The following is a 27,141-nucleotide window of genomic DNA, read 5'->3' as shown; positions in this document are numbered from 1 at the left end:
AATGCGCTCTCATGGGGCTACTTTGTACCAAGTCCGGAAGCTTCAGTTAGTGCAAAATGCAGCAGCCAGATTGGTGCTGGAACATCTAGGGCAGACCATATAACTCCGGTATTAAAATCACTTCACTGGCTGCCCTTGCTTCGGGCCCCCTACAAAGTGTCGGTTATTACCTATAAAGCCCTACATGGCTTGGGCCCAGCTACTTGAAGGAGCGCCTTCCCCCACAAATCCGCCCCGCACTCTCAGAACATCAGGGAATTCCTATTAGAATGCCTGAGAGTGAGACTGACAACAATTCATAAAAAGTCATTTACATCGACAGCACCTACTCTCTGGAATAATCGTCCTGATGAATCCGAGCCTGCTTCACTTTGGATGCTTTTAAAAAGGCTCTGAAGACACATTTATTCCGAGTGGCATATCCGTCTGACCCTTTGTAGGAATCATGAAATCATGAGTTGGAAGAGACCACAGGCCATCCAGTCAACCCCCTGCCATGCAGGAAATACCAATCAAGCATCCCTGACAGATGGCCATCCAGCCTCTGCTTGAAGACCTCCAGGAGGAGATTCCACTACACTCCAAGGGAGTTTGTTCCACTGTCGAACAGTCCTACTGTCAGGAGTTCCTCCTATTATTCTTGATAGACTTGCATATCATTGACCGAAAGACTCTTGGCTGTATGTTTTTATGTATTTTGAGATTGTGTTTTTATCTTTAATCTGTTAGTATTAACATTCATGTGTTACCCGCTTGCACTGGAAAACGGTATAGAAATAAAAAGTATTATTTATTATATTATTTTATTATCATATCTTTTTTTTTTTTTTAAAAAAAACCTTAACCAGAAAACACTAAATTTTCTAATCCTAGAGGATCATGGACTGAATACCTCAGCCTGCAAGCCTATGTCTTACTGTGTCACAATAGACATATATGGGATGCAACCAATCTACACCCTAATTCCCTTCACTGGCTCCCCTTCCTTTCCATATTCGTATAAGCTTCTGTTGCTGACTTTTAAAGCCCTCCATGGGCTGGCCCCTCCTTATTTATCAGACCTTCTTTCTCCTCACCTTCCTCTCGGGCCCTCCGTTCTGCCAGTCAGGGTCTGCTGCCTCAGCCCAGGATTTCCACTGCCCCATCCCGGGATTCGTCCCTTTTCACTTGCTGCCCCTCACCCTGGAACCTCCTTCCCCCATGAGCCGCACAGGTCATCATATCTTTAACCAGTTTCAAAACTGAGTTGAAGACCATCCTGTTCAGAGAAGCGTTCCCAGGATGCATGATTATTATTTTCTATTGGTTTTTAATTTGTTGCCTGTTTTTATTTAACTCTTTCCTGTATTGTTATATATTATTTATATGTAATATGCTATTATTTCTTGATTGTACACCATGGGCAGGTTTACTCTTATCTATTTTATTGTTTGTATCTTACAGCGCTCTATAAATAAGCATAAAACTAATAATAATAATAATAATAATAATAATACAGATATGAACATACATGTCCATACCAGATATGTATGTGTGGGTATTTTGGGCACAGGGGAAGTGTGATGTTGAAACAACCGAAGCAGACAAATATTCAGTCCAATGGTACAATGTTGAAAGAATCGTGCCAAATCATTTTTTTTTTTGTGTGTGTTTTGTTTACCTTCAAGTCATTTCTGACTATGGGACCCTAAGGCAACCTTATCTTGGATTTCTTGGCAAATTTCTACAGAGGGAGCTTGCCACTGCCATCCTCTGAGGCTGAGAGACTGTGACTTCCAGGTCACCCAGTGGGTTTTCATGGCCAAGTGGAATTCTACCACTGCTTTCAGTCATAGTCCAATGCTCAAACCACTATGCCACACTGGCTTTAAAAACAAACAACACCAAAGTAACTACAGTGGGGCCTTGCTTTACACAGGGATCCATTCCAGACACCCCCCCCCCCCTAAGCAAAAACATAAGCTTGAGCCTCATTATATCCAATGGGGCTCATGGTTGCTGCACGTGTGCCCCATTGGATTAATGGGGCTCATGTTGCTGGCCGCATGCGTGTGCACAGGGCACACACCCATTTCCCAGGCAGCTTCTGCATATGTATTCTCCTGAAATTGTAATACTGCACTGCTTCATTTCATTTCATCCACATGCAGAAAAAGACAAGCTACTTATACATATTTACCCATATTTCATATCTATTCATAAAAGCACATGTAGATGTAAGGCTGAATTTAAGAGAGGGGTGGACAACCTTTTTTCTGTTGAGGAACATAATGTCTGTTATCACCCATAGAGTTGGTGCTGGGCAGCTTGTGTGGGGAGGTAGCTGCATGTGGTCATTGGGGAGAAATCTAAAACCCCAGAGAAAATGTAAAGTTTTTGAAATTCAGGTTAAAGGGTGGTAAGTATAAATTGGGTGCAGATGGTATGAAGACGGTTCATACCCAATTCAGGGTTTTGGCCCTGCATAATGCAAAGAGGATGCAGTTAGCCCCAGAGAGGGGTTGGAATTTGGACTCAATAACCCACATAGAAAAGCCCTGACAGAAAGCAGATAGGGCACAGAGACAGGGAAAAGCTTTAGTAGAGACAAGACAGTCTCCTAGGGAGAAAGACGTGAGTAGGGTTTTGGGCAGCTGCAAATGATTAACATAGCTCAGAAATTTGTTCTAATTGTGTACAAACAAACTACTATTTGTTTATTCTTTTATTTTCTTTTTTTTTTTTTACAACAGTGTCTGGGTGTTCCAGTTACATTTTGACAAGAAACTGGTCATGCTTTCCACAGCAAACCCACCAAACAACACATCCACTGGTCCATATAGGGATCACCTTGACGCCCAAGTATCCAATCCAAGGTGTGATCTCGAAAGTGGCAAGGTGAGTGACAGAAGCCCAAAGGTTTGGAACTGTGGGGCTAGTGTGGAGAGGGGATCCATCACAGTTGTGTACTAGCAGCATCTGCAGAAATTCCCTCTTCTATGCAACTGTGAAAGATACAGAAGCCCTGTCTTTTTTTTTTCACCTGACAATCCTGCACGGGAAAAATAACAATATAAAGGAAATGTGGGGGCAAATAGGGAAGAATTTGAACAGGATTCACTGACCGACCTTCCAGGAGCTTCTCATTCCTTTTCTTAGGGCTATTGGGACACTTCACATTGAGGAAGTTCAAGCGTCCTTTAGGTGAACCTAAGTTAGATGACAAGATGAGGCCAAGGATTTCTGATATGCAAAGGATTAAAAAGAAGCTCTAGCAACCACTACATTTTCTCAGCATGCCTGATGATTTCTAGAGAATGAAAATGACTGTAAAGTGGGCGGGCAAATACATCTGTGCACCCTAAGACCTCGAGGGTCAGTTTGATGCCCTTTTTCCATTATGAATCTAATTTAATTTCTTATACTTACATGCCAACCAATATAGTCTGGCAATAAAAAGGGCCAGACATATGCTAATCGACAGCTCTTATAATTACACAATCTTCAAATTAATTAACAAGCCAACAGCAGCCAAACATTAGCATTTAGAAAGAGCTTTGCTGCATTAACCACTAATGAGTTCGTTTAAATCTATTGCACAACCCGTTTTGGAAAGCATGGGCCATATTTAATCATATTCAATCAGATTTAATAATAAAATCCTTAATATCAGGCATTGTTGAGTGTGAAATTAGCATGGAATTTTAATTGATAACTGGAAAGGTCACATTTTTCTAATGGCCAGTGTTTAATTTAATAAAAATTTCATATGAAAATTGGGTCATACATGTATGTGTACTGGCGGATATCTACAGTGGCTTCATTCATGAAATGGACACCAGTCCAATGGATATCCCACTGGTGGGAATAAATATCATATCATGTCCCATACTGTTTCCAAAATAATCCCAACCTTCTGGAATAGATTTTCATGAGGTTTGGAGAAGAAATCAGGGGGAAAAAATGCCATTGGTGGCATCTTGTGGATGATCTTCTGCTGACGAGAATCAAACAGCTGAGTTAGGATTTAAGTCCTTTGTTCTGGGAATGTGTGCAGAGCCTTATGTATACAATGACACTACAAACACACAATAGGGAGGTATTGGCCAGCATGGGAACTAAAAGGCTTCCAGAACTGCAAACAAGTCTTTAGAGATGAAAATCTAAGGGAACAGCCCACCAAGCATGCTCAGTAGCCATAGACTGTTAGCTCAGGTGGAAAATAAAATGGCTGTGCAGGATGGGGGGAGAATGGTTTAGCTAGTTTGAAGTTGCTGGTAAAAGAATAGGGGAGCAGCCCCAGCTTGGAAATGTTGTCAAGCAGATACCATTTGTGCAGGTGCATGTGGATGATGTAGAGCCAGTGTGGCATAGTGGTTTGAATGTTGGACTATGACTCTGGAGACCAAGGTTTGAATCCCAACTTGACCATGAAACCAAGGGGGTGACCTTGGGCAAGTCATATGCTCTCAACCTCAGGAGGAAGCTCCTCTGAACAAATCTTGCCAAGAAAACACAATGATAAATTCAGGTTAGCCATAAGTCAAAAACGAAGGCACACAACGACAACAAGTATGTGCATGAGCTAGGTGAGGAGAGAATACAGGATTGTGGGTAATAGCACAAAGGAAACTAGAATGTTGAAGTAGAGAGGGAGGCTGGATAGTAAAACAGTGGAGAAGGAGGGAAGAGTTGTGAGGCTGTTAACGAAAAGTTCGAAGAAAGTTGGCTTAAGGAAGTAGTGGGTGCAGGCATTATGCAGCAGGAAAATGAAATGTGCAGTAGGGAAAAGGTATTGTTGTTGTTCATGCAATTGGCACTGTGGAGGAACAAGATTATTTCTTAAAACAAATAGATGAGAAAATGGATAACGAAACAGAACATTTAACAGTATATCATTGGAACAGTATATCATTGGAACCAAATATCTGACTGAGCTATCTGTAAATGTCTATCTACTGGGTGGGTGGGGGCAGACAAAATAAAGTCATTATCTCCTAAATAAGAATTTTCCCCCCTGTGAAATTTTCTTTCAGTTCTCAAATTTCTACCATTGCAGAGAAAGCTTATATTTGCTGTGTTATTTCCGTGATCACTTTGCTTGCCTCTTTTCTTGGGATGCCTTAACTGTATTTCTAATTGCTCAGGTGAAGCTGAGGTTACTGCAATGCTATCCCAGTGCAATTTTTGTCAGTTCCCAGGTTTCTCAAAATTGTAGTATTCCAGTAACTTAAAACTGCAGTCCGAATTCTTATTGAGGGGTGTATTCCTGCATGGCAGTGGGGTTGACTGGATGATTCTATGATTCTATGATGTGATTCTATTATTGTGTCTTCCTGCATGGCAGGGGGTTGGATTTGTAGGCCCTTGAGGTCTCTTCCATCTCTATGACTCTATGATTCTACACCCCTGGAAGATATGGTTATCAAATTTGCAGATGACACCAAATTAGCAGGGATAGCTAATACCCCAGACGACAGGATCATAAGTCAAAATGATCTTGACAGGTTGCTGAACTGGGATAAAACTGACAAAATGCATTTAATTAAGGATTGATGTGAAGATCTACCACTATGCAGAAAAATGTGAGGGAAGAATCTCAGGGTCTTAGTAGACCACATGCTAAATTTGAGCAAAACATGAGTGTGAAGTGGTAGCCAAAAGAGCTAGCACAATGCTACACTGCATCAACAGGTTCATAGTCCAACAGACTCATAGTGTCCAGTGAGAGGGAAGTAGTGGTGCTATTTTGTTCTGCATTGGTTAGATCTCACTTGGAATACTGTGTCCAGTTTTGGGCACCACAGTTCAAAAAGGTTTTTTTACTTCATTCATTGGTACTATCACCTTTTACTTAACACAGGTTTTCCATATACCTAGCTAAGTAGCAGTGGCACTATTGGGACATTGGCAAGAGTGCCAAATGTGTATTGGTCCCATTGTGCAATAGTTATTTTGCTGGCTTTGCTATGCAGTAATATAGCAGCAGAACTCTATTGGATACAGATGTTACAAAACTACCCAGTTCAACTTATCACATATGTAAATACACTTATAAACATGTAACTTCCATAAAGGACCCCCCCCCCCATATGACTCCATGTTTCCTTTGTGTGAAAAAGCCGAATATAAATAAATTATTATTATTATTATTATTATTATTATTGAACTCCTTTTTGATTTTGAAATATTTATCAGAACATCCTTTAACCAAAATGCTTGGGACTAGATGTGTTTTGGATTTTGGGGTTTTTCTTTGGGTTTTGGAATACCTGTATATGCATATATACACATAATGAGATACAAAATTCATTTACAGTACATACTCGACTATAAGTTGATCTTATGTATAGGTGAGTGCTCTTAAGTACTTCCTAAGTGGTTTACAATGTGTAAGATATTTGCCCCCAACAAGCTGGATACTCATTTTAGCAACCTACGGAGGGATGCCAGCCTGAGTCAACCCTGAGCCTTTGGCTGGGATTGAACTCACAAGCTTGTGGTTTGCGAGTGAGTGGCTGCAGCACACGCATTTAACCACTGCACCACCAAGGCTTAGTATTGTTATTATTGTTATTTCTACTACTATTGTTTGTCATAGCACATTCAACACTTTTTCTCACTGTTTTATTAATTTGAAAATTATTGTTATTAATACAAAACTTTGAACAGAAGCATACCCCCACTTCTCCTCCTTTTCCCTGCCAGGAAATAGTCATACAAATTTGAAAGTCAGATCTAGATTGTTGCAGCTTAGGCTCTGGTGTAAATTAACTGAAAGCTCCTATATCGTTTGCAAGAATCTATGTCATAAATATCTCCATTAAGTAGCAATTAAGATGCTGGGATTTAGCTCTATGCTGTTCTTGGAGGTAATTATAAAAGAATTGGATTAATTAGCCACTGAATTATTTATGTCAACATAAATATTGCACATGCGATTAGTGTTAAATAGGATATTGCTACCCCAAAAAAGGCGAGGTAAAGATAAATTGATCTTCATGTTGCTGTCTTAATTCCTTGCTCAACAAATAAATACTGAAGTCACCAGGGTTTTTCCTCCCTCTCAGTGAGTTATCACTTTTGTTACAACTTCTACCTGAGATGACCACCATTATATATGTCCCACTCATGCCTAAATTTGTGAAGATTTTTTCCAAGGAGCACAATCCCTTTTGTGAGAATTTGTGTTCCAAATGACCACCAGTACATCTATGCTTCTCTTCACTGCATTTTATTTGTTGCTGGGGCAAATCTTTTATAGCTGCCACGTGAAAGCAAATAACTACAGTGCAAGCCAACACATGTTTGCTTAGAAGTTCCTGTGGAATTATAGCCCCCCAAAAGTCTTTTGCCTCCATGTGAAAGGGATCTAGGAGTCCAAGTAGACCACAAGTTAAACATGAATCAACAGTGCGATGCGGCAGCTAAAAAGGCCAATGCAATTTAAGGCTGCAACAATAAAAGTATAGTGTCGAGATCAAGAGAAGTAATAGTGCCACTGTATTCTGCTCTGGTCAGGCCCCACCTGGAATATTGTCCAGTTCTGGGCACCACAATTCAAAAAGGACATTGGGAAACTGGAGCGTGTCCAAAGGAGGGTGACTAAAATGGTGAAGGGTCTGAAAACCATGTCCTATGAGGAACAACTTAGGGAGCTGGGGATGTTTAGCCTGGAGAAGAGAAGGTTAAGAGGTGATATGATAGCCCTGTTTAAATATTTGAAGGGATGTCATATTGAGGAGGGAACAAGCTTGTTTTCTGCTGCTCCAGAGAACAGGACCCGGAGCAATGGATGCAAGCTTCAGGAAAAGAGATTCCCCCTCAACATTAGGAGGAACTTCCTGACAGTGAGGGCTGTTCAACAGTGGAATAAATTCCCTTGGAGTGTGGTGGAGTCTCCCTCCTTGGAGGTCTTTCAACAGAGGCTGGATGGCCATCTGTCGGGGGTGCTTTGATTGAGATTTCCTGCATGGCAGAATGGGGTTGGATTGGATGGCCCTTGTGGTCTCTTCCAATTCTACGATTCTATGATTCTATGAGTGTCATGAGATATGGCTGAAAACTATGGACTACAGCTCCAATAATTTCCCAGTTTTTGAGGAATTGTAGTCTGAAAAGGTGACACTTCCAAACTCTTTCTTTTCCAAGATATCCTTTATTTATTTGGGAAATGGTTGCTTAGGTTAAAGCAGGTAGATAGAAGTGCTACAATATTTTATCATACTGTATATTAAGCATTTTATTCACAGGTAGTATTTCATCCAGACTTTAGAATGGTCTAATTTTAATCTTCAGGATGGAGCAGTAGAGAAATCCAGCCACACTTGACCAATGCAAAGCATTCCATGGATTCCAGTTTATTTAAGCATGTAACTAAAGATGCATCTACACTGTAGCAATAATGCAGTTTGACCCTACGTTAAGTGCTGTAGCTCCATCCTAAATAATCTTGGGATTTGTAGTTTGACAAGGTCTTTAGCCTTCACTGCCAAAGAGTCCTGGTACAAATTTCAGGATTCTGTAGGATGGAGCCATGGCAGTTAAAGTGGTCTCAAACTGCATTATTTCTACAGTGTAGATGTACCAAAACACACTACAGAAGTAATCCAGTTCAAGACCGCTTTAACTACCTTGGCTCAGTCCTAGGGAATCCTGGGAACTGTAGTTTATTGTAGCACCAGAGCTCTCTGACATAGAAGGTTAAATGTCTCACAAAGCAACAGTTCCCAGAATTCCCTGGCAAGGAGCCAGGTCAGTTAAAGTGGTCTCAAACTGGATTATTTCTACTGTGTGTTTTGGACTTCAGTTGCAGGGAGATCCTGTTTCTTATCACACCATTATCTTTGGAGTCATTCAGACTGCTGGAAAAACTAAGGAGTTTCATGGGCATGTATCGGGATTTTTTTTTTTTAAAAAAAATTAAAGGTCCAAACAATGCAGCTCCTTTTCCTGTCTATTTCCTGTGAATTCCTGAGATTGCTGGCAACCTTTTAAAAACAGGGATGGAGGTAGGTTTCCTTTCCCTGCTCCTTTTGTGATAACTGTTGATATTTGGGTGATGAATCTTGCCCGTGATTCCAGTCCAGTGCCAAATGGATGAAGATGCCGGTTATCTCTCCAACACAGGAACAGAGCGAAACTCCAAATATAAGCTTTCAGCTTGCTGGAAGAATGCCTGGAGAGACAGCTGCTAAATCAAAGAATCACTCTCCAGCAGTTCACTCCTTAGAGGGCTTTATTACTTTGTTTCAAATAACACGAGCTAATCACCACTATACAAAAACTCTTACCGACACACCACACTATCTCCAAACTCCCACAATCCACCAGAACAGTGCTTTCCTTATACAGTGGATCCTTGTTATACGCTGGGGTTTGGTTCCAAGATCCCCCGTGTATAACAAAATCCGTGTATGCTCAAGTCCCATTAAGTATAATGACATAGCAAAATGGTGTCCCTAATAAAAAATGGAATATCAAGGTAAATTTATACTTTTTTGGAACATTTTCAAACCGTGTATGCTTAAATCCGTGTATAAAAAATCCGTGTATAAGAAGGGCCGACTGTATACAGTATGACCATGAGGCGACCATTAAGTCCAGCCTCTTCATAAACAAGTTGCTATGCACCATAGACACCAATCTCTCTTGAGACTGAAGACATAGCATGTTTACAGTTAGTCCTGCTCAGTTGACCTTGAGCATCCGGCTGCTGCTCTGGACTCCAGCTGAGTCTACTTGAGACTACTTGAAGTCCTTTTTCTATAATGGATCTAGGGATTAATTTCCCCTCCCTTTTACCACCCATTTTGGTGACCAAATTTGTAGATTTATCCTTTATTCTAGCAAGCTGGGAGACCTGCTGATGCAGGAATATCTATTCTCCCCCCCCCCCCCTCTTTTTCTCGGACGCAGCTGCCGCCAACTTTTTTTGTTGTAGTTAGGCAAACAGAGCAACAGTAGTATTGGCTAAAGCAGCATCTCATTCCTTCCCAGCTCAAGTTTTATTGTATTGTTTACTGTGGACATGCTGGTGCAAACTGATACCAAAGGTCTATGTCCCTCCTTCACCTGCTCCAATATTGATGTTGCTAAAAATTCTTTCAGAAAGACAGAGGGAAAAGAAGAAAGAGAGTTGAACAGGTATAAAAAGAAGCTTCTTTTTCAGAAACCTTCTTAACTGAGGTATAGCGAAGTACTACCCGTGTTTGTTTTGCAAACAGGAATCGTTAGTTTTAGAATCAGAGTCCTTGGCTGTAAGTGCAGCTGAGCTGTCCTTAGAACAAGCTACAGAACTGTAGCTTGGACTACAATCCTGTGGGTAGTAAAATAGTTTTAGCTTCCAGAGTGGCCATTGGACCCTTGACGACAGAAAGGATCATACAATACTTCCTGGTTGGCCTGAGCAGTAGTGGTCATCCTAGTTCTGAAGTATTCCTTGCCTCTGTCAATGGCAGTCCTCCTGACTCCTAACTTTTGGTTCTCTTCCACCTTCTTTCTGTGACCCAATCTTAAATGTCCTTAAAAGGTCTGCTGTAAATAAAGAGCAGCCATAAGAAACTCATCAGAAACCAAAGTATTTTCATCTACATAAACAGTAATAATCAAGGGTTTGGACCACTTCAGAGTCTACCAGTTGCTAATGGAGAAGAAAAAAAGGATCCGCCAACCTATATCCATAGTACAGAACTTACACCTATAAAATAGCCAGTTATTATCAGTCCAAACCCCACAGAACATCTGAGCATCATTGGCCAAATCTCCTTCTTCTATCTTTTATTTCTGAAAAATAAAAAGTCTTTTCCGCCCCTGGCTCCAGCAAGCAGGTAATTAAAAGGAGGCAGTTTATTACACCATAAGCACTTATAAATCAAGAAGCAAATGGGAGAACATGGGGTCATTAGCAACTGTGTGTTAATAGTTCCCTTTCTGCAGTGGTTGTTATTATGGATATACATTTATACCACATTATTATCCTAGTGATGGGTTGTCATTAATGCCTCATTCTCCTGACTGAATTTAAGGGTTGTTTTAACCCTTAATGGCAGAAAAGAACTTGATAACAAAGGCTTAGTGTGCTTACTAAGCTGTACCTCCTCATGAATCAATAGTGATTCCCCAAGAGAAATTCACCTGAGTAGTGATAATAATAGCCAAGAAAGATTGAATGCAATTTTTTTTTATTATTTATTCATGTATTAGTTGCATGTATAGTTTGCCTTGGCTGAAGGCAGCATATCTTGGCTCTCATCCTGTGAAGGTAAGTCAAGCTGGGAGAGACAGTGTATGGCAAAAGATCTATGAGTTTCATGACCCAGGGAGGGACTTGAACTCAAATTCCCCAAGTCCTCAACTCTCTGACCACTATGCCACACACTAGCAATTCAATGATGTAAAAGATCTGGTTCCTTCAGCACTGAATCAGAGGGAACTTCTTTATTTTTCTATATCTAGGCAGTCTTTCTCAAAGTGAGTCTTAAAATATGACATTCAGTACCTGAATTCTGAAATGCTGAGCTCCAGTTCATTCATTATTTCACCCTACTTTCTTCCCCAATGGGTAGGATGGCTTCTGATCAGAAGCAGTGGCAATCTACAGCTGTCAGATTTGACAAGTTGCTTTTGGTTGTTCTTTTTTCTTCATACCACGAGGTGGCACTCCTGCTCCACACACATTTCCCAAACTTTACAGCTTTGGGGGACATTGCTGAGTGCTACTTAATTCTATTTTTGAAATTTGTATTTATTTTATAATATCAGGGCTTTTATAATATACCTAATTATCTTTGCTAAATGGGCAGGTTCTCTGAAAGACTTAATCAGTACAATTTGAAGTAAAGATATAATATGGTTGTATAATTTTCCAGCTACAATGGGCACAATTTTATTTTATTTTAGTTCAAGCTTTTGAACGTACTATTTTGAGAAGAGGGTTATAGCTTGTATTTATGAACATTCAACAACTGCATAAAACAGCTTTATGGAAGTACAGTGTGCCACTAAATTATACAGATGGGGAATGCAGCCACTGAGTGCAAATTTTCCAATTTAATTTTCTGTGTGGAGTGGTAGGAAGGTAGTAATTCGGGTTGGGGTGGCGTGTTCCATTTTCAAGAAATGATTGAATACGAAAATGATTGGGCATAAACTTGTAAAGTTCAATTTGCCAATTGCTTGTCTGATATTTCATGAAGAATAAAATCTGCTCCTAACTTTGGTTGTTATTTGTCATCATGTTGGCTTTGATTTATGGCGATCCTAGGGATGAGCTTTGATCATCAATTGCCTGGCTGAGATGTTGCAAACTCGGGGCTGCAGCATCCTTGACTGAATCAAACCATCTGTTATGTGGTCTTCCTCTTTTCCTATTGTCTTCCATTTTACTGACTATTATCATCCTTTGCAATGAGTCACATATTCTCATAACATGTCTGAGGTACAACAGCTTCTGTTTAGTCATTTTGTTTTCAAGGGAGAGTTCTACCAGTCATTTATTTGATCTACTCTAGTAATCATTTATTTGTCTTTGGTGGACCAGATTATCTGCAGAACTCTCCTCCAGCAGCACATTTCACATGAGCTGATTCTCTTTCTGCTGCTTTCTTCACTACCCATCTTTCACAACTCTACATAGAAATCAGAAATACTATCACACAGATGTTTCTAATGTTGGTGTTCAATGCTATATCTTTATACTTAGAGGTTTTATCTAATTCCTTCATAGCTGCCTTTCCAAGTGTTAGCCTCCTTCTGATTTATTTATTTATTTATAGTCTGTTTTGATTAATGTCTCAGCCAAGCTAGAGAAAATCATTAATTTTATCACCCACTTCTTCATTGCCCACTTTAAAATTGTGTCAACTTTACCTTAGCTCAGTGACAACTTTTTAAAAAAGAAGCATGTGTTGAAGTTAGGGTTGCCATTTCCTGGTTTTGCTTCCCTTTTGAGCTTCACGTCAGTCCTCCAATTAATTGGAGAATGTGTGTGGAGAGGCTGGATTTTACAAGTCTGAATCTTTTGTTCTGAGCTATTCACGTGTTGTATTGTAAAGAGTTTTGCAATGGGTTCTGTGGTCCATTAAAACCCATCAGCATTACAAAATATCTGCTCCCTGGAGGACAGCAGCACATCGCTTATACAAAAGAACACTAACATAAACAAACAAGTTAAATTTAATCCCAGGACTGCAAAGCTGATGGCAGAGTGGTGTTTCATAAGTTCTGTGAAAGTACTGCAAACAAACCAGGCCTTTCACAAGTCAGAGGGACTGCAAATTACTCACGAATGAGCATAGGTCACAAATACTAACAAGCCTGTTATGCGTTATACAGTACTCGGTAAATATGAATATTTGAAGCACAAGGCAGGAAGCCGTCTGCTGCAAGTGTCTGCATGGATTGTTAAGAATTGATTCTGTGCAGATACGGCTGGTGGCTTGGACTCCTGCCCATCTTGAAAAATAGTCAAGACTCATTTCAAAAGTGAAAACTGTATATTCTCCCCAATCCTACCTCCTGCTAACAAAGAAATGGTTCCATTGTTGAGAGCAATCAGGTTGTAACTGCTTTGTTTACCTCCGCTGAATGAAGACCCTGCAAAACTGACTCAGACTGGTACACTCCCCTCCCCATTGTGAGGTATTCTGCAGCTTTCTGCATATAATATAGGGTCAGGGGAACTCAATAGTAAACCTCCTCTGACAACCCCATTATAGGTTCACCTTAGGGTCACCATACATCAGAAATGACTTGAAGGCAAGAATAGAAAAGTACTTAATTGGCTTTGTCTTATGAAGACAGCTCCATTGTTTGGTACCACCTAGACCATTCAAGAGTTGTTATCAGTGCTTGAAGGGCACCTATGCCCTTTTCCAGCATATGTTTTTGTTTTTTGAATCCTCCATAGAACAACATTGAGGTCATGTTTTGCTCCACCCAGAGATGTTCCCTTCGCTTTTAGGAAACAGCCCTCAAGTTAGGAAGAGATTAAATACACAGACAAAGGGGGGTCTATCTTTGAAACATGCTGTCTGCTGCTCTGATCTCTAGCCATCCTAGACTCTTCTTTACTTCAGAGGGTGATAAAATCTGTGTTTTAGGAGATTATCGCACTGCGTTCTGAGAACGTTCTCATCACGTGATGAGAATGGAACACATTTGAGTATACCGCACGTATGTGTTCCAATCGGGTTCTCAGAACGTTCTAAATGTGTTCCACATGTGTTCCAGGAGGGTACAGATCGAATGTGTTCCCAGCGAGCTGAAACGTGATGAGAACGTTCCAACAGAGGTGTGTGCAGTATTCTTATCTGTTCTCAAATCCGTTCTCTCATTCCTCCGTCTCCTGATTGGCTGAAAGAATGACAGGCAGGGAGGCAGGCAGGCGAGTGACTGCAGTGAGGGAAGGTGTTTGGGGGGGGGAAGAAGGAGGGAGGGAAGGGAGGAAAGTTGGGACAAGGGAGAGAAGAGGAAAGGAGGGAAAGAGAGAGAAAGAGAGAGGGAAACAGGGGGCCAGAGCAGAGAGCAAGAGGGAGAGGGTCTGGCGGCTTCTGTTGGGGGGGGGGGGGGGCTCTGGTGTCATGTCCAGCGGGGCTCCTGTGCTGGCAGCCTGCAGGAAACAGGGATGGCAGGGATGCCCAGGACCTTCTCCTCCTTCCCTCCAGGAAGGTACCCACAAAAGCTCCTCTGTTTGGAGCACCACACAAAAGCAAGCAAACAACTCCCAGAATTCCATAGCAAAGAGCCAGACAAGAATTAAAGCGGGGAGGGAAGCTCACAGGCCCCACCTGGAATATTGTGTCCAGTTTTGGGCACCACAATTCAAAAAGGACATTGAGAAACTGGAGCGTGTCCAAAGGAGGGCGACTAAAATGGTGAAAGGTCTGGAAACCATGCCCTACAAGGAACGACTTAGGGAGCTGGGGATGTTTAGCCTGGAGAAAAGAAGGTTAAGAGGTGATATGATAGCCCTGTTTAAATATTTGAAGGGATGTCATATTGAGGAGGGAGCAAGCTTGTTTTCTGCTGCTCCAGAGACTAGGACCCAAAGCAATGGATGCAAGCTACAGGAAAAGAGATTCCACCTCAACATTAGGAGGAACTTCCTGACAGTAAGGGCTGTTCGACAGTGGAATACATTCCCTCGGAGTGTAGTGGATTCTCCTTCCTTGGAGGTCTTCAAATGGAGGCTGGATGGCCATCTGTTGGGGATGCTTTGATTGTGATTTCCTGCATGGCAGAATGGGGTTGGACTGGATGGCCCTTGTGGTCTCTTCCAACTCTATGATTCTATGATTCTATGAAGGCACACATTACATGCGCACACACACAGGAGGCAAAAGGGTGACAAGCAGCCAAAAAGGGGAATTGGGATGACAGCAGAGGACTCTTCTTTTCTAACTGGTTTAAAGAGCTGCTATGGCTGCCGGGGCTCTGCCCTTGGCCCAGTCCCCTCCCTGGCAACTTGCTTTCCTTCGGCTTGAAGAGACCTGCATGGAGCTCCTCCTTCTTCCCAGCCTTGCAAAGGAGGCTTGGGATGCAACTTGCAAGGCTCATCTCTCCCCATTTCTCTTTCTTCCTGTCTTCCTCCCGATCCCTCCTTCTTCCCTCCCCTCTCTCCCTCCTTCTTTCCCCCCCCTCTCTCTCACACACACACCTTCCCTCACTGCAGTCACTCGCCTCCCAGCCTCCCTGCCTGTCATTCTTTCAGCCAATCAGGAGACGGAGGAATGAGAGAATGGATTTCTCTCGGCCTTGGTGGAATATGTTCTCGGAACGGTTTCAAGAAAAAGGAATCGCTGTGCGGTAAAATGCCGTTCTGATCACGTTCTGATCACGTTCTAGTTTGCTAATGCAGTAATATCCGTTCCAGGAAGGTTCTCATCACGTTATGATACGGAACGTTCTCAGAACGCATTGCGGTAATCTCCTTAGTCTGCAGTCTGTTAAACCTAGCTACATCCCTCTTAGATTGGTTGGGAGTAGTTTTAGTTCTCATGCCATCCCCTCCCCTTTACTTTGAGAAACAGCTGGCACTGAGGATAGATTGTTCTTTTGGTTTCTGCTGCTATCTTTTCCTGTCTTTTAAATAAATAAATAATTGTTTTGGCTACAAAATCAACGTGTCTTTGACCTGATTTCTTCCTTCCTAGCTCCTTTTTACTTGGAGTCATTCTAGTTAATTGTCTTTTGAAAACCTTTAGCCTGTAAGATCCATCAGAGAGTTAGTGCCTCGAGGACCTTTCCCCTTAAACCAGTAAACCCAGTATACTGCTCTTTACAAGTTCAAAGAAGCAAAAGTGCAATTATATAACTTTCTGGGAGGGTGATTGCTCTGGTGACTACTAATTATATGAAATTTCTGCTCCTGCCTTCTGTGATTCTACCAAGGTTGTTTGTTAAGCACCATCCCTTCCCTTGGGTGGTTTCTTGTTTTTGTTTTTGTGTGCCTTCACTTTGTTTCTGACATGGCAAGATTTGTTCAGAGGGTTTTTGCCTTTGCCTTCCTCTGAGACTGAGAAAGTGTGTTTTGCCCAAGGTTACCCAGTGGGTTACCATGGCTGTGCAGGGATTCAAACCCTGGTCTCCAGAATCACAGTCAAACTACTGCTGGCTCTTTAGTTGGTGCCTTATAACGGTCCATTTGACATGGTAATGTGCTTCCCATTCCTATCTTAAAACATCCATGTGCAGAGCTGGACAAAGGCCTCAAGTTGTTTGTCCTAACCCTCTCAAAAGAAAGGAAGGGAGGGAGGGAGGAAGGGAGGGAAAAGTCTCCATCTCCTGGAGTTCTTCTCAGCTCTCTAGTGATGGTGTCTTGCCGAACCTTTCAGCAGAATGTAATCTCAGCTGCACAGTTCTTTCTTCTTTTTGCACAGGTTGGGAAATGCATTAGAATAGTCTCTCAGTTCTTCTCCTCACCTTGTGAGTATGCCCTGAAGGTTCCTTGAGCTTTATTCTCCAATCTTTCTGATCTTCTCTCTCAATGTGTTCAGTATAGTTTACTCCCAAGCACAGGACAGAATGCAGGCAGACTTTATTATTCCTGGGATGGGCATCTGTAATGACTGGGATCCACTGGGACTAAGGGCCAAGAACATGGTGGCTGTGCAGCTGCTTGGACCCCAGGGATCATCACAGCATCCATCATTTCACAGATGACAATCAGGATATGTATGGCTCAACCGCCCAGTCTAATCTCTCTCTGATTTATAACATCTCACACCATTTTTTAAATTGTCCTCTTCCTCAGGAACAGAAAAATATGAGTGCTTTAATCTTTCTCCCATTTTCCAGTTTTCCTCTATCTACTCACATCCATGTTGCCCAAACCAGATCAAGACATATCAAGTTTCCCTTTTTCTTTGAGATCTTGAAATCTGTGTTTTCCATTCCCAGCACGTTGTCTGTTTTCTTAATTAGCAACCAAAATTTACTAAGCTTTGCAAATGTTTTCTTTAGTTCCTTCCTTTTTTCCCCACCTCCTTGTTTGTTCAAGTGTAATTGATGGCTTGAATCAATGGTAATCTCATATATTTCATAATAAAACTCAAATGTTTGGATTCAGGTCTTAGTAGTTAATATTCCTCTCTATAGAGGTGTAAAGTGCAACCTTGCTTACATATGAGAGTGGGCTATATGTGTACTCTTGCATTTCAGGTGCATGTGTGACTGGAGATGTGAACGCTGGTACAAAATTGATTGACACTCACCATGACAGTGTACACAGACAAACATAGCATAATTATTTCAGTCATTTAGTAGTATCAGTGGTCTGCTCTGCACTGCAGAAATAATACACTTTGACAGTACTTCAACTGCCATGGCTCCATCCTATGGAATCCTGGGATTTGTAGTTTGTTGTAGCACAAGAGTGTTCTGAGAGAGAAGGCTAATTAGTTCACAAAACTACAAATCTCAGAATTTCATAGCATGGAGCCATGGCAGTTAAAGTGGTGTCAAACTGCATTATTTCTGCAGTGCAAATTAAACCAGTATGACTGCAGTTGTATATGAAATCTAGCTAGCTAGCTAGCTAGCTAGATTGATCGATCACATACTGTGGAGAGTTATGCATTTGCATACTTTGTGTTGAATGACAGCTTGGTACAACTGAGCCAAGACACTAAACTGAATGCACAAAGAAATGTACATTCGCATACATGTGCAACACATGAGCCATGCACAATGGCAGATAATGATGATGACTTGTATTTATATCATGCATTTTCCCCACAAAGGACCCTATTGCATGAGGTTAAAAGAAACGGCTCACCTTTCCTGAATTCAGTGTTAAATCATCAGGCAACTGGTTCCTATCACACACAAATCGCTGCTGACATCTAAAAATGGCTGCAGAAACAGCTTAGATGATCCTGGCTGCATCCAGGACAAACCCAGGTGGCGATTCGGTGGCAATTTATGTGTGATAGGAACTGGCTGCCTCCTGAATTAACACTGAATTCGGGAAAGGTAAGCCGCTCTTTTAACCCCATGTGATAGGGTCCAAACATAGTTTAAATATTCACAGCATACAAAAGTTATAAACCAATTAAACTATCAAATATTAAACTAGTTAAACACCTAGGCTGGCATCCTGTGGTGCAGTTATGGATCTGTCCTTGATCCTCAGAGTTACGAATCCGTAATTGTTCTGTATTCAGTTATACTCTGCATTCTCAGTATTCATAATCATGGCACTATTTGCATGCTTGTAAAGGTCTCCTTGCTGGAGGGAGGTGGCTGAAAACACTATCCTTCAGTGCTCCAACCATCAGCTCAACAGACCTTGATCACTAGAGCTGTTAAAGTAGATTTGGGCTGCATCCACACTGCAGAAATAATCCAGGTTGACATTGCTTTAACTGCCATGGCTCAATGCTATGGAATTATGGGAATTGTAGTTTTACTGTAGCACCAGAGCTCTCTGACAGAAAAGGCTAAATGCCTCTCAAAACTACAGTTCTGCAAATTCTGTAGCATTGAACCATGGCAGTTACAGCAATGTCAACCTGGAGAGGTTATTTAGTATACAGTGTAAGATATCTGCAACTAACCATTAAAAAGAAAAAAAACACACTTAAATCTCATTTTGGAAGAAAAGTGCAATATAAATCCAAATAAATTAATAAATGTGTAGAAAGAAATGGAAAGAATAGAAAACAAAATCCAGCAAATTATAAAAGAATGATTTCCCTTAAGTACCCATTTTTTCAAGGCCTACACAAAGAAAAAAAATCTCCACCTGCTTATGGAAAGATAAGTAATGAATATGCCAACCTAACGTTTCTGGATAAGAAGAACTTTGCAACCTTGAACTGAATGTAGATATTCTACTATTTCCATAAGTGAGTTTACACATGCAGAAGACACCAACAGGATTCTGACTATAGTTAACTGTACAGCAAAGAACCATTGAATTCACTGGTGCTTTTTCTGACCATCTTGGTTCAAATTGAAAAATGCATTTAACTTCAACTACAGATCTTCCGCTAACAGGAATGTCATCTTTACCTTATTCTGGGATTTGTAACTTTGTGAGATATTTAGCCTTCTCTGTCAGAGAACTCTGGTGCCTCAAAATAAATAAATAAATAAAATAAAATGCAAATTCCATGGATTCTGTAGGATGGAGCTATGACAGTTAAAGCGATGTCAAATTGCAGTATTTCTGCAGTGCAGATGCAGCCTCACATGTGATTAGTTTTCTGTATGGTCACAAATTAGTAAAATTTGAAAGCCCTGTTATCACTTCATTCATTTGTAAGCAATAGAGGACCCATCAATTAAACAGGCAGATGTCACTACTTCTGATCTTTAAAAAAGTATCAGGACTGCTCCCCTATCCCCCCTCCCCATATAACGCTGGAAATTCAATAGCAGCAGCATTTCTAGGTTCATGACAAAAGTACTGCCAAGGGCAGTCTGGAGCTCTGGCGCTTTTACTTTCAGAAATTAATTACTACCTGTGTATTTGGAAGGCTATTTTCAAGGTGTCAAGAGAGTACAGACTTCTCCAAAGAAACACTATGGACAGCCCCCTCACCTTGCCCTAGGATGTTTTACCTTCGCTCTCAAAAATCTCTCCTCTGGGAGTGATCATGTTTGAAAGGTGAAATCAAACACGTAAATATTTACCGGAGGAAACCAATTTTGTGTCGTTTCAAACTAAATTGGTTTTTAAGGCTGGGGAGGGAGGATGGGGGAGCAGTGTTTCAGTAGGAGCGGTGGGTTCTGAGAGAACTTGAGCTGCGAAGTGAATGGAATTTTAAACACAAGCTCCAGATTCCTGTTGACAATGCTAAGGTTGTCTGAAGGTGCGGCCCTTATCTGCCATGCAAAGAGCTAACACTTATTCCTCACTTGTTAATATACTGCCCAAATAATGTTGGCTTTGGAGTGATATTTGTATCCCTGCCAATGTTGCTGTCAGTGTCAGAGAGGAATTTATCTAGAAGCTGTTAAAATCCTTTTTTATTCTAGACTAAAGAAGCTCTTGGAGAGATAAAGATTTATTTCGCTGTAGACCAAAGGACTCCAGCATACTAATGAGTTATGGGATAGCCATGCAGTCGGCATCCAAAAAGCTCTTAAGAAACTGGCATCCTGGCATGATTTTAATAAAATTGTTTTTATGTCATCTGACTCAATGGAAACCAGTTTACTTTAAAAACAGTTATATCCAACAATAGCTAGTTGCCATTACCTTTTCCCCACTGTTTTCAGTGGTACCTATGCATAATGAATTTTAGCTTGAATGTGGCCATGGGAATATGCGGTTGTATGCCAAGGTGTGAATGCTGGACAGATAAAAAAGAGGACATGAATAAAATCAATGCATTTGAAATGTGAGATTGGAGGAGAGTTCTATGGATACCATGGACTGCCAAAAAGACAAATGAATGGGATCAAGAACAAATCAGGTCTGACCTCTCACTAGAAGCCAGGATGACTAAACTGAGGCTGTTGTACTTCGTTATATCATGAGACAGCATGATTCTCTTGCAAAAACTATAATGCTTGCAAGATGGAAGGCACTAGAAATAGTTGGAGACTATATTAACAGGTGGATTGATTCTATCAAGGAAGACACAGCCTTGAGTTTCCAAGACCTTAGCAGAGCTGTTGATTACTGGGGCTCTTGGAAGTCTCTATTTCTAAAAGTCACTATACATGCAAGTCAACTTAAATAACAAGAGCAATCAGCTTGTTGGCAGTGGCTCTCATACTTTAGAATTTGACAGGTTTTGGACTACAGCTTCCAGCCATGCTAGCTGGGTGTTTCAGAAAGCTGAGAACCAAATTATTTAGAGTGCCCAAGTCTGATTACCTCTGTACTAAAGAGTATTGTCTTGTCCCATCAACTCAACTTCATCCTATGATGACCTTATGAATGAGAGACCATCAAGAGCCCCAGTCATCAACTACCCTGCTCAGGTCTTGCAAATTTAGAGCTTTGGCTCTCCTGATTGAATCAAGCCACCTGTAGCTTGGTCTCACTCTTTTCCTATTAAATGTATGTTAAAGCACTTTTATGAACATTTGAAATGTTTGCTTCCTCTCTCCTGGATACATAGATAGGCATACATCCATGTGTGGTCTCAAGAGCACAAACTCTATTCAATCAATGAATAGTCCAAAAAAGGTGGAACCAGAAAAGTCTAGGGGCAAAAACAAGAGACATCAAGTCTGCCTTGTATATCCTTGACAACTAATCCCCAACTTTTTCAATGGCGCTACTCTTCTGGCTCCTAAATTTGTTCACATCCATATGCTTGCCTGACACTTCACAATGTGACGAAGGACAGTGTTTACTGCATTAAAGAGAAATATTTTACAAGATCATATAAAAATAGAGAGGGGATGGGGAGAAGGAGTATGGCTCTGTCTTCAAAAGCTGAGTAGAGAATAGGCAGCATGCCTCACTGCCTCGAAATTAGATCACAAATTTTCTGGCTGATGGCAGCATCTAAGCATTCACCCTGAAGTCAAAGATCTGAGCAAATTACATTTTAATATCTTATGTTCATTTGTCCATGATGAAATTCCTTGGAAGAAAAAGGTATTGTGGGAAATATACATGCATGGACATCCTGTGGACTTTAGGGACATCTTGAGGACGAAACTTTATTAACTCACAAGGCAAAATTAGTCTGCAACACAACTTTTGCTGTTAATTAGACTTGTAGTCTTAAGACAATGTCTTTGGTTCCACCTCTCTAATAGCTTTCTTCTTACAACAACCCGGATTAGCCTGGGACAGTCTAACTGGCTCAGGATCAATCAGTCAATCAATCAATCAATCAATCAGTCAGTCAGCTTCACAGTTTTTGTTGCTGTTATTTGCCGTCCCAGTGTCAGCCAGTGCAAGTGGGGCTGCTGTGGGGTGGGGGTGGGGTAGGAGGTGGCCAAAAGGATCCTCTGCTGCTGCAGCCATTGTCTCCTTGTGAGGAGGCCTCCACTGCCACAGCAAGCCAGCAGGGGCATAGCATGAGGATGGGCTGCACAGGTGTCATTGCCTTTCTGGAGTGTCCCTGGTGTGGACAGCACCCCCTCTAGTAACACTACTGGCCATCAAGTGAACTTTGAGCTGTTGTTGTTAACTGGCCCTATGGATGACACATTTCCAAGATCCCCTGTCTATCACTGCTCTGCAAATTCCTGTAGAATTAAGGCTGCCTTCAGCCTTAATTCATGCCTGTGACCTCCCTAATTGAGTCTAGCCATTTGGTGTGCAGTCTTCCTCTCTTTTTACTACCTTCTACATTTCCTAGCATTGTTGTCTCTTCTAATGATCCCGCCCTCTCATAATATGGCCCAAGTGCGACAACCTCAGTTTGATCATCTTGGCTTCTAGGGGTATTTCTAGCCTGATTTGTTTGTCGGTATCCTCAGGACTCTTCTCCAGCACCACATCTCAAATGAGTGGATTTTCTTTTTATCAGCTTTCTTCACTGTCCAGGTCCCATATCAGTACATGGGGGATATCATGACTTGGATTATTCTAAATTTAGTGCTCAGTTGTACATCTTTGCTCTTTAAGATCTTGTCTAGTTCTTTCATCATTACCCTTACCATTTCTAGTCTCAGATGGCGGCTAAGGAACAGCTTGCTGCTGCCCCTTTGCTCACTGAGTTGGGCCATAGTAACCACACGACATGCGCCTAACCCAGCTAGTTTCTGGTGCGAAAAGGAGCAGCTGAAGAAAGGGTGATATTGCTGCTGTGGCAGCATTTTGGGGGGCATTTCTTCAGTGCAGTGTGTGCAAAAACTGCACCACAGAAACACTGCAATGCTGCCCACCGTGCAGTCAGGTAGGTGGAGTGATGCTGCTTTGGGAGTGGAGTCGGGGCATGTGGTGTACAGTCACCATGCCCCCACTCCACCCTGATGCTGTCTCATAATGCCAGTCTGTACAGCCTCTTCCTCTTATTTATTGACTTCAGTCTCCATTCTGACCCATGTTTGATCCAAGGTACAAGAAATCTTTAACTATTTCGATTTCCTTATTGTCTAAATTGAATTTATGTAGGTCCTCCATGGTCATAATTTTTGTTTTCTTTATGATCAACATTAAACTCACTTATGCATTTTCTTCCATGACCTTCCTTAGCAACTGTTCCAACTCTATGATGTTTTATGCTAATAACATGGTGTCATCCACAGATTTTAGGTTGTTGGTACTCCTTCCTGCTATCTTCCTTCCTCTCTCTTCTAAGTCTAAACTTGCTCTTTGTATAATGAAGCCCCCATGAATGAAGGACTTCCAAGACCATCAACTGCCCAGCTCAGGTCTTCCAAACTCAGGGTTGTATCTTCCTTGATTGTGCAGCTTTGGTTTTTCTTTTTACCTCTGAACATGTCAGCAGCTGAACATCCTTTAGGCTGAGTCCAGTTGCTTCATTAGATCCAATGTTCTGTTTTTTATTCTACTGCCATATTGGCTAGGGGATTCTGGCAGTTGAAGCTGTAAAAATTAACGTTTCCAAGTTCTGATTAATATGACCCTGTTCTAATTAATGAGTTAATCATGTGCATACTAATAAGAGCCCTGGTGGCTCAGTGGTTAAATGCGTGTATTGCAACCACTCACTCACAAACCACAAGGTTGTGAGTTCAATACCAGCCAGGGGCTCAGGATCAACTCAGCCTGGCATCCTTCTGAGATTGCTAAAATGAGGAGACAGCTTGTTGGGGGCAATTAGCTTACACATTGTAAATTGCTTAGGAAGGGCTTAAGTACACTGATAAGCGGTATAGAAATGTACTTTCTATTGCATGTCCACTAACATGAAAGAGGGATGTAGAAACATAGACCTTTTGTGTTGGGTTGTAACGTGTCTGTGGTATGCAATGAAAGAGGTCTTGAGGTTGGGAAGAGCAGGAGTCTACTCTAAAAAATACGACTGTATTTGTGTGTGACTGCCTACAACAGTAAAGTAAACAGTGTCTCTCTCCAGGATCCGGTACTGAATATGCATGGGCAGCAGAACAGAGAGAAAAGAAGAAAGCAGTTGGGGAAAGTAGGTAAGATTGCTTTACCACCTACCTCCAACATATAGAGCTATAAGTTTGGCCTCCAGAATGAAAATCATAAGAAACATGGAGGCTGGTGAAAGAAAAGATCATCCCTGGATGAATTTCTAAAGACCTTTCAAGTGGCCTTTAGAAGGTTGGATGTGGTTATTTGTGCAAGGCTTACCTGACCTGTTTCATTTCACATATGGATACTGTTAGTTTTGAATAAAAGGTTTTCTGAAACATATTAAACTGCTTTCAACCCCTCCTGGCATAGGAACCTATCCCTGTTATTATTTCTGCCCCATGGTACCAATTTTTCTGTTGAAGAAATAATGCCCAGAAACATATCGATTTCAGTTAATGAAGTATACTTGTAGTGTGAAAAAGCCCTAGTGCTGGTGCAGTTTGAGTTAGGGTGCTCTTTGAAAAGAGATATTAAAGTCATAAAAGGGCAGCAATGGCAGAAAATGAAGAGGCTAGCAAAGGTCTTGTGAGCTGGACTTGTAAAGGCCATAAGCTTATTTGGCTTTAGACATTGCGTGTGTGTGTGTGTGGGGGGGCTGGGGAGAGACCTTCCTCTTTAAGATTCCTTTGACTTCAATGGGATTACATTCACAGATGACATGTCATCAACAGGGGGCTAATATACTAACACTTGACTAGCTATCAAGAGCTCTGGATATAAAGCACATTCTATTATTTTATGTTTTGGTCTCCAGCCACATGAAACAGACTTTGAAGATATTTATGGATCAAGTGTGGAAAGTATAAAGCAGATCCCCACTGAAAGGCGACTCTACTGTGACATTTTCATTGCAATTGGTGCCTTGAAGGAGTCAGCGGAAAGTGTAAAGTTCCAGGTTTTGTCTTTATTATAGCAGCACATGTTGGGACCCTGCTTACCCACCCAAAGAACAGCAGTTGATTCTACTTCTACAATTTTTACAAATAGCAAAGGCACTGAGGAACTGGCACCTAGCTGGCTGGTAAATTCAGATCTACACTTGACATTTAGTTTCATCACTAACACCCACTGCTTGGACCTCATATCCACACAGTAAAATTATAAATGTTTCATACTATTTTTCAACTGTCATTGCTCCCTGCTATTGGAGCCTGGGATTTTTAGTTTGAAGTGGTCCTTAGTATTCTCTGAGAATGAATACTAGTCTGCACTACAGCACTAGAGTTATCTCAAGACCTCATCAAACTACTAATTCAAGGATAGATCCATGGATGTTAAAGCACTGTTGAACGGCTATTGTGCAGTGTGAATGATGCAGAATTGCAGACTGCCTCCCTTTGCTCAGGGAATAAACCCTGTAGCTCAGGAAATAAACACTGTTTGTGCCTCTTGCCTCACTTTTCTCTTTGCCCCCACATGTCATAGTTTCCCACTGTCATTGTTGTGTTAGCAAAGTGAACAGAGAGGTGTTTTGGAAGAGAAGGGGCAGGGCATTTGGGGAATAGGAAGGCTAGAAATATGTCTTTGGTAGTCATCTTTCATGCCACAGAAAGGCTTTGGAAATGACACCCATGCTTTCAAATATTTTGGGAAACACCTTCAGTTATTCCAGAGTTAAGTCAAGGCAAGCGGAGGAAAGCTTTTCATTGTTGTTAATTCCCAGCAAGTGAGCTTTGACTAATGATGGGCGCATGGATAAGACACAGGCAAGACATCCTGTCGCCAACAGCTTGCTTGAATAAAAATGCCTTTGCCTGCCACTGAAAGGGAGAGGGACAGTCTAGCTTTGAATGGTAGGGAGCTCCAGAGGGTGGGAGCAGCCACTGAGAAGGCTCTCCTTTGTGTCCTCACCAAGCGAGCCTGTGATGATGGCAGGACTGAGAGAAAACCTTCTCCTGAAGATCTTAGAACTCTGTAGGTTCATATGGGGAGATACGGTCTTTCAGATAGTCTGAACCTAAGCTGTATAGGTTTTATAGGTCAGTAATGGCATATCAGTATTGGCACATTCCAGATTTTTTATTCCAGAAAAATCCAGGCCATAAATAATCAGACACATCACTGAAGGAAACAACTCTTCCCAAATGCTCTTCCCTGTTTTCCAGAAAGTAGGCCTACACTGTTGTTTTTGTTATCATGGGTTTTTTTTTGGGGGGGGCAATTATTTGTTCAGAGGGATTTGCCTTTTTCTTCCTCGGAGGCTGAGAGGTTCCCATGGCTGAGCAGGGATTCAAACCCTGGTTTCCAGAATCATAGTCTAATGCCTAACCACTTCACCCCACTGACCTATATAGTGAAGTGAAACCTGCTCATTTCCTCTGAGTTCCACCTGTATTTTCTTCCTGTTGTTTTCCTTATGTACATTTTTTTTGTTTGTATATGAGTTTATTTTCTTTAGGTATACATTTATTCTCTATTTCTATATATGGTTGTGAAACCTGGACAGTGAAGAAAGATGACTGGAAGAAAATCAACTCATTTGAGTTGTGGTGCTGGAGGAGAGTTCTGCAGATATTGTGGACTACTAAAATGACAAATTAATATGTCTGAAAGCGAATCAAACCTGAACTCTCCCTAGAAGCCAGAATGACTAGAATGAGGCTGTCATACTTTGGTCATAAAATGAGAAGACAGAACTCATTAGAAAAGATAATAATGGTTGGTAAGATGGAGGG

General features: G+C 41.4%; 1 long non-coding RNA gene across 1 annotated transcript; it reads left to right on the top strand.

Moving 5' to 3' along the window:
• The first annotated feature begins 2,747 nt into the window (after positions 1-2,747).
• LOC121927310 lies at positions 2,748-25,481 on the top strand. The gene is made up of 3 exons (XR_006103174.1): positions 2,748-2,877; positions 24,441-24,507; positions 25,221-25,481. It is a non-coding gene; the product is annotated as an uncharacterized LOC121927310 (long non-coding RNA).
• Positions 25,482-27,141: the final 1,660 nt, after the last annotated feature.

The sequence above is a fragment of the Sceloporus undulatus genome, chromosome 3 (assembly GCF_019175285.1).
Source record: "Sceloporus undulatus isolate JIND9_A2432 ecotype Alabama chromosome 3, SceUnd_v1.1, whole genome shotgun sequence".
NCBI lineage: Eukaryota > Metazoa > Chordata > Lepidosauria > Squamata > Phrynosomatidae > Sceloporus > Sceloporus undulatus.
Note: the sequence above shows the minus strand (reverse complement) of the source record. Positions and strands in the feature narration are given on the sequence as shown.